Genomic DNA, 13,099 nt, shown 5'->3' with positions numbered 1-13,099 from the left:
CTAAGTTAGTCTTTTGTCGCTGGTTTTTTTGGCAAAAGAGTCATGATCGGTCTCGTAATCATTATAATACTATTATTTGTCTGCTTGAAGATGTATAAAGCATTTGAAGGAAATGTGATATGAAAAGATGAAGAACCCTTGATGTCAATGTTTCATTGTTTGGGAGAATCCCATTTCCTAAGTTAATATGCTTTGATGTATTAGCTATGAAAGGAGTAGACTAGTTTAAGGAAATATTGATGGTCAAAATATTAACATATTAGTCTTTTGATGAAGTTCAAATAGTAGAGAGGTTTCTTTCCTCATTTTCAATGGAGCCATTCAACTGAAGAGACAAATCCAGAGTTTTCTCCACATGTTGGGTCTGGGAGTCATTATGACTTTTTCAAAGACAGGAGCTGTGACATGGAATCATGTTTCTTCTCTAGCTGAGAAGCCAAGCTAGGTCCAGGCTGTGTCATAAACTTGAGCCCACCAAGGAAATCACCCTTCACATTGACCTCGCAGAGCTTTGGCTGTTCTCTGTTCTTTGCCCAACACCCAAGACACACACCAGCTCTGGCCAACAAACCTTAACATATGATCTATATCAACCAGAGCTACATTTATTCCCAAATCTCCTTCTAAAATACAAACCTGTACTTTCTACTCTTAACTTCTAAATTTACAAAGGCCTCATATGCATCTCAGAGTCACAGATGCTAAAACTTAACCGGTTTTCTGAGGATTATTTGGGGAAGGGGTATGCATGCAAATGTATATACATTATTCATGTGATTTAGGAATATTGACTCTATGACTTCCAGATGCAGATTTAGAACCTTTTAAAAAAATATTTTGTTTTTGTCTCGCAAATGAGCCAGGTCTGCAACTTATCAGAGTAAAGCGAAGCCAAGCGGGACACTTAGGAAATGCACTAAGATGTCATCCACTTTCAGTGTCAGCCTGTGAAAATTCAGGTGACAGAAGAGAATGAAGAGACTCTTAAGGAATTTCTGGAACCAAAGCTAATATTAAGCTGGCCTCTTGCTGGCAGACCAGTGGAAACTGTAGCCTGGTCAACGATCTGTCTAGATTGAGGAGGTCTAAAGTGTAGCCACAGGTTCAACTACTTTTCTGTTTGTTTCCCAACCTCCATTAAACTCACTAAATTTAGGGACAAAAAGAAAAACCAAAAGTCCATGTTTCCCTCCAGTCTCGAGCCAAGGGTCTTTCACATGTGAGGCAAACATGATAACCACTATACTACAGAAAGTGCACATACACTGGAAAAGGCAAAACATAATCACGAAAATCTTAGATCAGCCATTTCTATTATCGTTTCCAAAGTAAGAAATTCAACTGCATTTTGAAATTCGACTGAAAAAAGCCCAATAAGCACCAGCCATCAAGAAGACTATGGCTCCCAATAGGCCCAGGCTTAGCGTTCCGCACCTACTCCCAACACGAAGACTATGGGGACCCACACCCGGGCTTTGGGATCCCGCATCCTCCCCAGGGTTTCCAGTTCCAGAACTAAGCGCCGTGTGCGGGATCCTCCCGGCTGACACTCTTGGCTCCCAGAAGCTGCAGAAGCCGGCGGGCTTTGAGCTTCCGAGCCCCGGGCGCCCCGTGCCTCGCAGGAGTGTGGACGCCGCCCTTCCAGGGATGCGGACCCCGCCTCGGGGCCTTTTCCCGGCGCCGGCTGTCAGAGCTCTTGGCTCTTCGCGTCCTCCCAGGAACCGTAGGACCCTCCTTGCCCTCCCTTCCGCAGGCCGAGGGGCGCGAGCTGCGGGCTCTTTCCTCACGGACCCTTTGGCCTCTGCGCCTCAACGTCTTTCTCCCAAAGGGCATCCTTCACTGCTGCTGTCTCTTAGTCTGCCCCACTCAATTTAAGTAATAGTTAGTCACACTTCCAAATTTTAGCAGGTACCGTAGCAAAGGCTGTGTCTCAGGGCACTTGGCTGTTTGAAAATGCGGGCACACCAGCTCAGGCCAAGCCACCGAGTACAAAACCCTGGAAGACTCGGGGGCAGCCCACTTAGATTTCACGATCGCTCCTCTCTCCCTCGTCGGTCTTCTGATTCTTCTTGAAGGGCAGTTTCATTTTACCCTTTACAAAACTGAAACGTCTTACATGTACTTTTTGTAATTTTTCTGTTCAATAAGGTTTTGGAGTGCGGATTTTAACCTAAGAGGGACAAAGAGATAAAGGCGGTTTTCACAGAAAGCCTCTCGATGGATTTTCACGTTCACGTGGCAGCAGATGGCCAACAGGCAGAAAGAGTCTCTTTTTGCTTGAAGACATTAAAATCAATCTCTCTCTCCCCCCACCGCCTTCCCTCTCTCTCTCAATGCCAAAAATTAGCTTCTTGGGAGGCCGAGGCAGGAGAATCGCCTGAACCAGGGAGGCAGAGGTCGCAGTGAGCCGAAATCGCGCCACTGCACTCCAGCCTGGACCACAGAGCAAGAGTGTCTCAAAAGTTTGGAGAAGAAGGTGCCATTTTCCCTAGTTGTTTTTCTTATTGCAGTGGTGACCGCATTGCCATCAAACCTGAAGTCCGAGTGCTTCCACCCTGGGGAATATGCAGACCGCTGGGTCACTGGACTCCAGGCCGCAGTGCTGGCCTAGTTCTGCTTTTGGCTTTCAATGCAGTAGGCGGAGGCGACTGGACCTCACCAGAGACTGGTGGGATGTTACCCTCACCAGTGACTGGAGGGCCGAGCTCCCAAAGAGACCTACTTCATGATAGCCTTGAATCAGGAAATTTCATGAAATCCCACCCCTCTACTGCCCCATTCCCATATTCTATCTCCTCCCTTGCCCACTCTGAGAGGATTTGCCGCCTTTCTGTCGCGTCTGGACCCTTTGGAGTCCCACATGGACAAGACAAAAGGGGCACCGCCTTTTCCTACAGGAGCGGGAGGAGCCCTCAGGGCGGAGGAAACACAGGCTCACAGAGCGCATCCCCACACACCTGAGCCCTGCCGGGTTCCAGAAAACCCAACAAAGCATTCTCTGAAGCTTCTCTTGGATATGTACCCAGAAATAGGGTTCCTGGATCATAGGGTAGATTCTATTTTTAGTTTTTTGAGGAAACTCCATACTGTTTTCCACACCAGCTGTACTAATTTACATACTTATTCACAATGTGTGTGTTCCCTTTTCTCTGCATTATGTCTAACACATCATTCACCTTTTTGATAAATGCCACTCTAACAGGTGTGAGATGATATTCATTATGGTTTTAATTTGCATTTCCCTCATGATTAATGATGCTGAGCATTTGAGAAAAGCTAATTTTTAATGCCTTAATGTTGAGAACTGACTACATTGTTGCGAAAGATAGGAAGCAATAAGGTAAAAACAAAACAATGTCATTCAAACAGGATATCAGATTTGCACATAGGCCTTTGTGGGGCAAATGGGAACCCAGCGCACAAAAAGTTGAATTATATGGAAGCAATATCACAAATGAGTTAGGAAATGTGAAAAAATAACCAATAAGAGAGATATAATTAAAAATAGACCTAATGGATTCACACTATCACTACAAATACTGGAAGCCCGGGGGTTTCATCTGGGGGAAAGAAATATTTGCTTTCATACATGATCAAAACTAATGAAAAAGCTAGATCCTGAGTTCCTTTTCAGGCCTTTACGTTTAAAACTTAAAGTTAGCCAAAGAAAGTCCACTTTGAGATGGAAATATGAAAACCCGAATTAGCCTGGGGAAAAATCAGACCCCTAGGCATTGTTTGATTTTCTCACTTTAAAGTGGGAAATTAGATCAGATGTACCTTAAGGTTTTTCTGGTGTTAACACTCATGGTTCATAATTTTTTCTTTTTAAAGAAAATAGGTATATTGAAACCAATAGAACAAGATAATATATATTCAGAAGGCACTTTAATAATGGGTAAGCTTCATGAAAGTTAGACATTATTTTTAAGCAGAAGGAACCCTTAAGGCCTAGAAAAGAATAATGCTGTGCCCACACTCAAGACTAATGGCAAAGTGTGTTTTAGTTAAGTTACTTGGAAAGAGTTTATATAGAATGACAACATCACATAGTTTAAATGAGGGGTGGGATCATAAGCTTTCAGAAGTAGCTTTATTGGGTCCCCCTTCCTTTATTTTGTCACAAATGCTGGGGGGGCACATATGGAGATGGCCACCAGCCTGATTAGGCCTGCCAACAGAGTCTTAGAGACAGACATTCCCAAGAGCCTGTCAAATCTCAGGTTCACAAAGCCCAAGGAAGATTGGGTGTCTGGGAATTGAGCGGCTTTGTCTAAGGATCTTTCTTCTTTGACCTGGGTGCACATGTCTTCACAACCTCAGCTGCTATGCTACTGAACACCATTGCACATGTATACTGTGAATCAACCCTACCACAAACCTGTGACCTAGATTTGAACATACTTTGTTATGGGGAATAGCAAAAGTCAGTGGCTTTGCAGCAACCCCATCAGCTCTGTCAATCGTTGATCCATATAAGCTGTTCAGGGCCCTGCTCTGTTTAATGTATTGGTGACCTGAATGGAGATGTAAAGCATATAATTAATTTTACAAACCATCCCCTATCAGGGCGCCACTACATGATTTGTGGAAATGCACATCGAATATTTGGATGACTTGGATAATTGGGGAATGATTCAGTATAGCCAGAATGAATTTATAAGTGACAATTACAAGTCACAATATTTATAGAGATAAAAGAAAACAACATGACCCAGCCACAGCTGTGGGGGAGGGGTGGAAAATTCAGAGGTCAAAATTGACCCTAAATTAAGTAAAAGCTCCAAATGCTGCCACCGAGAAGGAAAAGAAGCCAATGTGACATTGGGACATAGTAAGATTAATATTGGACAGACAGGCAGGAACTCCTTGTACTGAAGTAATTAGTCATATGATAAGTGGATTATCATACTCAGATTTTGATTTGCACCCTTTTAAGAGCACAGGAAAAACCCAAAGGTAAGCCCAAAATGAACAATAACAAAGTCTAAAAGTGAACAAATTCCCATTTGAGGAAAAGTGATAAGATCTGCTTTGGACACAGAGGACCTGCACACCAGAGACAGAAGTCTGCATTAAATAAAGTGGATTTCACTTTTTTCAGTTGTGAGATTTCTCTTTTTTCTTCTTTGTAATGATGCAAAGATATATCGTCCACCATGCCTCATTTAAAAACTTTTTCCAGTTAAGGAAACTATCTCTTGGCCATCCACAGCCAGACTCCATATTGAGATTATGGATATTCAAAGAAATTGTCTTTCCCTTGTATATTGTCATGACTTTTTGTGAAATGTTTGTTTTATAGTTCCAGGCCAGCACCTAGAACCTGGCTAGAATAAAAAACTGCAGAAATCATGAGTTTCTTGTTGGGATGAAAGAGCACACCTATTAACAAATGATAGATGGCTATCCTACTGTGAGTCCTGAAAACTGGTTGTGTGATTGTTGAATGAGTTAGGGGTATAGCAGAGAAACTCAGTGTGGGGTACATACAATTTCAGCTTGAATCACACTTCACAGATCCTCTGTTCCAACCATTTAAATTTACAAAGAAGAAACTAAGGCACAGAACTACTTGAGAAGAGAAGCAGAATTGAAAACCAGAGCTCCTGATTGTTCTCAAAATAATTTTTATCATACTGCATTGGGTTCTAAGTGAGAGGGCTTCTTATTTAGTAATGCCAAGGTCATGTGTTAACATGTAAAAAAAAATTAGACGAGGAATGGGGCATTGGTGTAAGATTATACAGAGTGTAAAGTTGGGCTTTCTCTTATCATCTGTTGTCAACAACAGGATGATTGTTACTGTTACCCAGTCCTTACCATCATTACACAGAGACATTGGATATTGAGGAGAGATTTTAAAACAGAATATTAGTAATGCAGAGCTATAAAGAGCCACGATCATATTAATACAATCCTCCATACACATAGTGACCTGTCTGCAGCTCCAGCCTAGAGAAACCCAGTTATTCACTTGTAGGGGGCAGCCCCATTATCAGAAAGCGCTATTCAATTGGAAGTGCTCATCTGTGTTAGGTCAAAAACGACTTCCTCTAAATATCCATTCTGTGTATTGAAGTACAAATGAGTCCCACTTAAGAAAAAACAAAACAAACCAACTTCCAATGATTTAAAAATACTAACGTGACCCTCTTATGTTTACCTAAAGCTAGTGTTTCTCAAACATCAGCTGTATCAGAATCCCTGAAGGACTTGTTGAAACAAATTGCTGGTCTCTACTCTGAGCTTCTGATTCATTAAATGTGGGATGGTACCTGAGAATCTGCATTTCTAACACGTTCCCAGTTGACCCTGACGCTGTTGCTCTGAGAACCACTTTGAGATCCACATCTCTAAGCTAATCAGTCTGTCCGTTACACCTTACAAGACATACTTTCCTAATCTGACACCCTTCTATTTGTCTTTTTTTTGAATGCTTTAGAAATTTAGCTGTTATCTTTTTTATGTATTTTACATTTGTTCCAGCTTTCCTTGGTGGACATATATGACTTTTCTACTTGAAAATAAACACGTTTTTCTTTAAAATATCATCAAATAAGAGTGTAATTAGTGATATAAAGCAAGATGACTAAAAAGAATCTCTCATTATTATGTTTGCACAGCCTGTATACAAATTATTTGAACTAGAAAGGATTTGCTAAGTAAATTATTTCTATTTCCATCACTTAATAGTGAATATTATGGTGATTAGGGGAAAAAATAAGCTTTCTTTTCTCCTTTGAGATGGAGTCTCACTCTGTCACCCAGGCTGGAGTGTAGTGGCGCGATGTCGGCTCACTCTGTCACCCAGGCTGTAGTGCAGTGGCGCCATCTCAGATCACTAAGCCATCTCGGCCTCCCCAGCTCAAGCGATTCTACTGCCTCAGCCTCCCAAGAAGCTGGAATTACAGGTGCCCGCCACCATGCCCAGCTAATTTTTGTATTTTTAGTAGAGATCACCATGTTGGCCAGGCTGGTCTCGAACTCCCGACCTCAAGTAATCTGCCTGTCTTGGCCTCCCAATGTGCTGCGATTACAGGCATGAGCCACCACGCCCAGCTAAAAGAAGCTTTTCTGATAGTAACTTTGTTTTCCCATTCTGGAGTTTATGGCAGTATGAAAAAGACTGAATTTATAAGCAGAAGATCTGTTTTTGAAATCCGGGGACCTGTATTTCACAATGGCTTTGATGTGTTTTGGTTGTGCACCTTTAGACAACTTATCAGTTTCCTCATTTTTATACAACAATAAAATAGTAACAGCTACCCATTAAATTCTGTACAGAAGCTAGGGACAGACGCAGTAACACTTGCATATCTATAAAGGCTTTGTAAATGTGGGTATTATATCTAATGTTTATGCACATGCTGTTTGATTATTTTCATTTGGAATTCCACTCCATTAAAGGAAAAGTAACGTACGAATTCAGATTCTTGTAAGTCTTCAGGCATAAGGCCTCCATTGACTAAGTACATTGCCTACATAATTTCTCCTAACCCAAATGAATCTCCAGTTAAACCAAGCTGGTGGTTATGTACTGTCTCCAGAGGATGCCAAGCATAAAGTCCTTGAGTATATTCATCTTGGATCCTCTGATTGGACAACTGCGGTATTGAGACTTCAAGTTCCCCCTTGAAGGCCCCAGACGGTACCTGTAATTTTACTCAAGTTGTAAATGTATACTCTTTGTTAAGAAAGAGTGACAATGATTTGATTTACTTTCCGTGACTGGGGTTAGGGATGGGGGAGACTCTGGGAATGTGACTTACCAGTGAGGTTCTAGTTTTGTAAATCATAGGACAAGTTTTGATAGGCAAATGTTGGACTATAGGGCTGAGGTTGTTTCCCACCACAACATATAGACTTCTACTAGCCCTTGAAGGAAAAAACACGAGAAAATCAGTTGGGTCAGCTGAGTATTCCTTTATGAGTATGGAACAGACTTACATAACAATTCTGCAGGGAATGGCTCTGGAAAGGTCAACCACTTAGTTTTGGACAACTCTTTTCTATTCTGTATAACCACTTTTTCACCAAAATGATACTAAATAAATATGCTATAGGAAGCTATATTTTGACATGACTGTTTTAGGCAAAGATACACTCACCAACTTACTCCAAAGAGTTTCTAATCAGAGAATATCATATGGATCTATTTGAATTGCTCCCATGCTTGGCTGAGCCCAAAATAATTTACTGTGCATACGTACACCAAGTGAGAAGGTTGAGGAGGTGTCACTTGTACATCTCTTTATTCTTTTTTTGTATGTGTGTGTTGTTTTCATGTGTTTTGAAAGGCTCTCTTGCTTAGCTTTTATTTTGCCATTAAAGATTTTTTTCTGTGCTATAACTGTATTTTTAAGTCTGGTTTGAGTTCAAGAGATCCACAAATTCACAAAAGATTAAGAATAATTTGTGAACAAAATGATGCAGAAATAAAAATTGCATTTTCCAAATAACTCCCTTGCAGTCCTTCTCCCTCAGCTACCACTTTCTATTAAGTTTCTTCTTCCTACTATATGAAGTGCCATGAGCTTTCAATTCATTGTATTTTAAGTATAAGCTATACTTACTAACCTTCACGTTATTCTTTGCTACTTAAATAAGCTTGCTTTCATAGTTCAATTGATGTATTGTTTAACCGATATTTTTAATTGGTATATTTTGATATATATTGATAATTGATAGATATATAATTCATTTGAGAAATTTTGGGTATGGAGGGTTGGAAGGAATCCATCCTTTCATAATTTTTCTACTTAAAAGAAATCTTTTCTCATTTAACAGCTTTTCCCATGGGGATAGAGTTTTCATGAATAAATCAAAGTCATTAAATGAGGTATATTGTACATCTTTTAAGAGTCACAGAAAGAAGCAACAACAATTTACCCAGGCAGAGGGTATAAGTTTAGACCTTGGTTGCCTGATTTGTGGGACAAATTCTTTAATTATTTTTCTTTATATTTTGACTTTTTTTTGGACCCTCTCCTCCCCTTCCAGGCTCCAGGTCAAATACTTGACACCTGAATGATGTTCAATTATTTAAAAGATGGATTGGCCAGCTCAGCTCCTGTCTCAGACAGACTGTCTCTAAATGTATTTTCAACATGTCTTCAGACACTTATTTTTCCTCTGTTCAATTTTGTTCATCTTCTTACTTAACTGTTCAAGTGCTACTATTTCCTTTTTAAATGTAGTATTGAGAAGAGCAAACATTATTGGAAAAGAGAGTCTTACTAGCATAATTGTGCATTATCTTCCTCTTATATTGCTGGCCTCCCTGCACCCCCATGCCCACCTCCTCCTCGCGCCTCCATGCCGCCTCCCACTGCTCCAGCTCCTTGCAGCTGCGAGTCCAGTCACTGGTCACCTTTCGTATCTCCTCACTCAGAGCCTGGTTGGCCAAACCTGCGTGGTCCAGCTGTTCTCAGAGCATGGCATTCACCTGGGCCAGGCTGGCACTCCTGAATGGGGCACAGGGGATCAGTAGGCGCTCGCCCAGGGGGCCATGCTGCCAGCCCTGGCCCTCCCTGCTGCTCCTCCTCCAGCCAGATGAGGGCACTCTCCAGGTCTTGGCTGTGCTCTGTGTCCTGGGTGGCAGAGAGGTTAAAGCATCAGGCTGGGCAGATGGAGGGCAGGGCCTGCCTCTGCCCCACCCTGGCACCCACCCTCAGCTGCTGCTGCTCCAGCTCTCCGGATCTCTCCAACAGCTGCTCCAGCTCCGAGAACCTCTTCTTGTACTGGAGAATCTGGGGATTGGGAGCTGATGGTGAGCCCCAGGGGTGGGGGCAGGGCAAAGTGAACACGTGGGAGGGAAAGAGCAGGAATGGGTGGCCCTGACCTTGCCCTGCAGCCGCTGCACAAGCTGGGCCTGCCGCTGCTGGCCCTCCAGGTAGGCCTGCAGCTTGCGCCACTAGGAGGCCTGCTCCTCCTGCAGCTGCCTCCGCAACTCCACGCTCTGGGGTACCAGCCCCCTGGGCTCTTGCGTCTCCAGCTCACCAGATTCCAGCCACAGAGCCTGCTCCAGCTGCAGGGAAGGGCCCTGGGTGAGAGTCCTGGGCCTCCTGGGAAGGCAGGCTCAGGCCTCTGTAGGGGGTGGCAGGCTGGGCCCAGACCCACAATGCCTTGTAGGCTGATAGCCTGGCGCCCTGGGGAGCAGCACATGTGGGCAAGCCCAGGGGCAGTGCACGTGTGCATGGGGTGATGCAGCCATGCACGGGCACGCAGACGGAGCATGCATGGACACATGCAGGTGAGCCCACAAACACAAACCATGCAAGCAAAACTCAAAGGTGCACCTGGGGTCTACCTCAGGGGCCTCAGTACACCATGTGCCTCTCCTCCGGAACACTTAGCCCTTTCGTGGTTTCTGTTTATTACATTGATGCCTCTGTCTTTCCACCATGCCCGCCCCCCCCCTCCCAGTGTGAGCTCAGAAAGCCCGGATTTTTTGTTCCTCATTGTATCTTAGTACTAGAATGGTGGCTGTGGAATGGCATGGCTCACGCTCAGTAAATATTTCTTGTGATGGTGAATTAATGGCAGGAGCTCATGGGAATACATTCAAACAGAGGTGTCAATCCGCCTATGCATATCTGAGCTTAAAGATATGCACACACATAACACATACAGGCAACCTCAAACATCCCCAGGGGGACACGAAAGAACCCCCTCATATACACAGCATTAAGATTTGTAAGAGGTGCACACAGATGTTGCCCTATACGGCGCCTGCATATTAATGCCCGCTTCTGGCTGGGTGCAGTGGCTCATGCCTGTAATCCCAGTACTTTGGGAGGTCAAGGCGGGTGGATCACTTGAAGTCAGGGGTTCGAGACCAGCCTGGCCAACATGATGAAATCCCGTCTCTACTAAAAATCAGAAAATTAGCCGGGTGTGGTGGCATGCACCTGTAATCCCAGTTACTCAGGAGGCGGAGGCAGGAGAATCACTTGAACCTGGGAGGCAGAGGTTGAAGTGAGCCGAGATCGCACCACTGCACTCCACCCTGGGCGACAGAGCAAGACTCCATCTTTTATTTATTTATTTATTTATTTATTTATTTATTTATTTATTCATTTATTTGTCTCATGGGCTGAGCGAGGGGACCCCGGCTGGTGGAGGGACAGCTGCGCCCTGCAGGACGCTGCGTCCGGGCAGGCCTCGGCCTCTTGTTGTGCCCCCGGCCCGCGACAACCTGGGCAGGATGGGCAGCAGGACGCGGCGGGGCATCCGCGGAGCCCGTCGGGAACGCTCTCTTGGCCTCCGGTGCCGGGCAGCGGTGGGTGCGGTACCCACAGTGCCCACAGCGCCCCCAGCCCTGGGACGTGGCCCCAGCCGGCCCCCAGGCAGGCGGCCTCCTTCCCCGGGAGCACGTCGCCTGGGCAACATGGAGAAACTTCAACTCTTAAAAAAACAAAACAACCACCACCACAACAAAAACAAGAACAGAAATTAGCCGGCTTTGGTGAGTCCTGCCTCTGTTACTCCAGAGGCTGAGGTGGGAGGATCGATTCAACCAAGATGCCACCAGATACAGTGAGACTGTCTCTCAGAGAAAAAGTCAAACAAACAAAAAAAGAGGCTGTGTAAGAGGTGACTCTGGGGACAGTGGAAAAACACTAAGGTTTTCAAGTGGTGTTAAAAGCGACTAGGCCTTGGGGACCATTGAGTAATCTACAAAGCACGGAAGCCTAGATCCCTGAGCTCTGCCTGCCAAGTACCACCACAGCTAACATGGGAGACCTCCCCCACAGAGACTGAAATTTGCCTTCCGAGGAAACAAGTGACTACAGACATCTGTCCCAGGACAGTAAACAAGAAAACAAGGTCTCACAAAAACAAAAACAGCTGACCACAGCATACAATCACTGAGACCGAGCCTGCGACTATAGGCGAAAAAAAAATGCTGTCCATTATTCATACCATGAAAGACCAGGGGAAAGTGCGAACGCAGTCCCCTACTACTGTTGTGGGAGTCAGGAGAACAGAGAGACCAATGGGTGGAACAGGAGGATTTATTGACAGCACTGAGGCCCAGCAGATTAAAATCCAAAGGCTGAGCCCCGAACAAAGACAGGGCTTGACTTTATACACACTTCTGAAAGGGGGTTGGCTAGTTTGAATGGCGCGGTGGGAATTTGGTGGCATGAAACTTGGGGGCAGGCAAGAGGGCTTATAGAAGCAGAAGAAAGGCAGCTAATCAAACTGTCACAGGTCTTGCAATGCAAGTATAGCTGGTGACCTTGCAGCTGCACTGAAGGGAAATCGGGAACTTAACAAAACTTGAATAATTAGAAATGGAAAGGGGGAAAGAGAAGGTAGTAAAGGCATTTGTTGTTTTTTCCTCTTATCTGTGCTAGGGGCTGACTGTGTTGAGAGAGTCTCCGGAACTCATTCCTCGGGGCTCTGACTTTTCAGATCGTGTTACCAAGGATCTGCTAGGGCTCTATCTATGGCAGGTCTTGGAGTCAGCCAAGTACAGGAAAACTTGTCTTTTTCTTTTAACTTCTGCCTTATTACTACAAGTTGTGCAGCACGCCATGCCTGGTTTTCATCAGCAATATTTCCAGAGGTTACAGAAAGATTTCTAATCCTGGGAGGAAATGCTCCCTTGAAGCAAAAGTGTTCTCCCCCAAAAACTGCAAGGAGCTATCTTCTTGATAGCCAGGTAGATAATTCTCAGGTTTTGCCCCACAGAATCTCTATCTAAAATAGAGCAGTGGTCATGCCTAGTGAAAAGTTTGAGGGAACTCGCCCAATGTTGGGTTTCTTCAGAGCCCTATATATAGATATAACCAAATATCCTAAAAGACACTGCCCTTCATCATTCCATGCTGTTAGACATTTATAGGACCATGGATGGTGATCTCCTCCAGACAAAAATAAATGCTGGTGCAGAACAGGTAAGTGTATTATAATTTGAGTACATCAGCTTTTGGGCATTTTAAACCATGGGTCAGTCATGTTAGAGAAAGAGGCCAGGTTGATAGCAAGAGGGAGTGTTTTTCTTTTAATTTTCCAATAGCAAAGTGATGTTTGCCACTGTCATTTCAGAGTGAGGTGGCAATTTGTTGTTGTTTGGTTTTGTGGGTTT

At 44.2% G+C, this 13,099-nt stretch overlaps 1 protein-coding gene across 5 annotated transcripts in view; it reads right to left on the bottom strand.

Moving 5' to 3' along the window:
- Nucleotides 1-13,099, bottom strand: part of LOC115930164 (neuroblastoma breakpoint family member 9) — a 469,129-nt gene that overhangs the window by 213,569 nt on the left and 242,461 nt on the right. The gene's annotated exons all lie outside the window — the stretch shown is intronic.

The sequence above is a fragment of the Gorilla gorilla genome, chromosome 1, assembly GCF_029281585.2.
Source record: "Gorilla gorilla gorilla isolate KB3781 chromosome 1, NHGRI_mGorGor1-v2.1_pri, whole genome shotgun sequence".
NCBI classification, from domain to species: Eukaryota; Metazoa; Chordata; class Mammalia; order Primates; family Hominidae; genus Gorilla; species Gorilla gorilla.
This window is presented reverse-complemented; position numbering and strand designations above follow the sequence as displayed.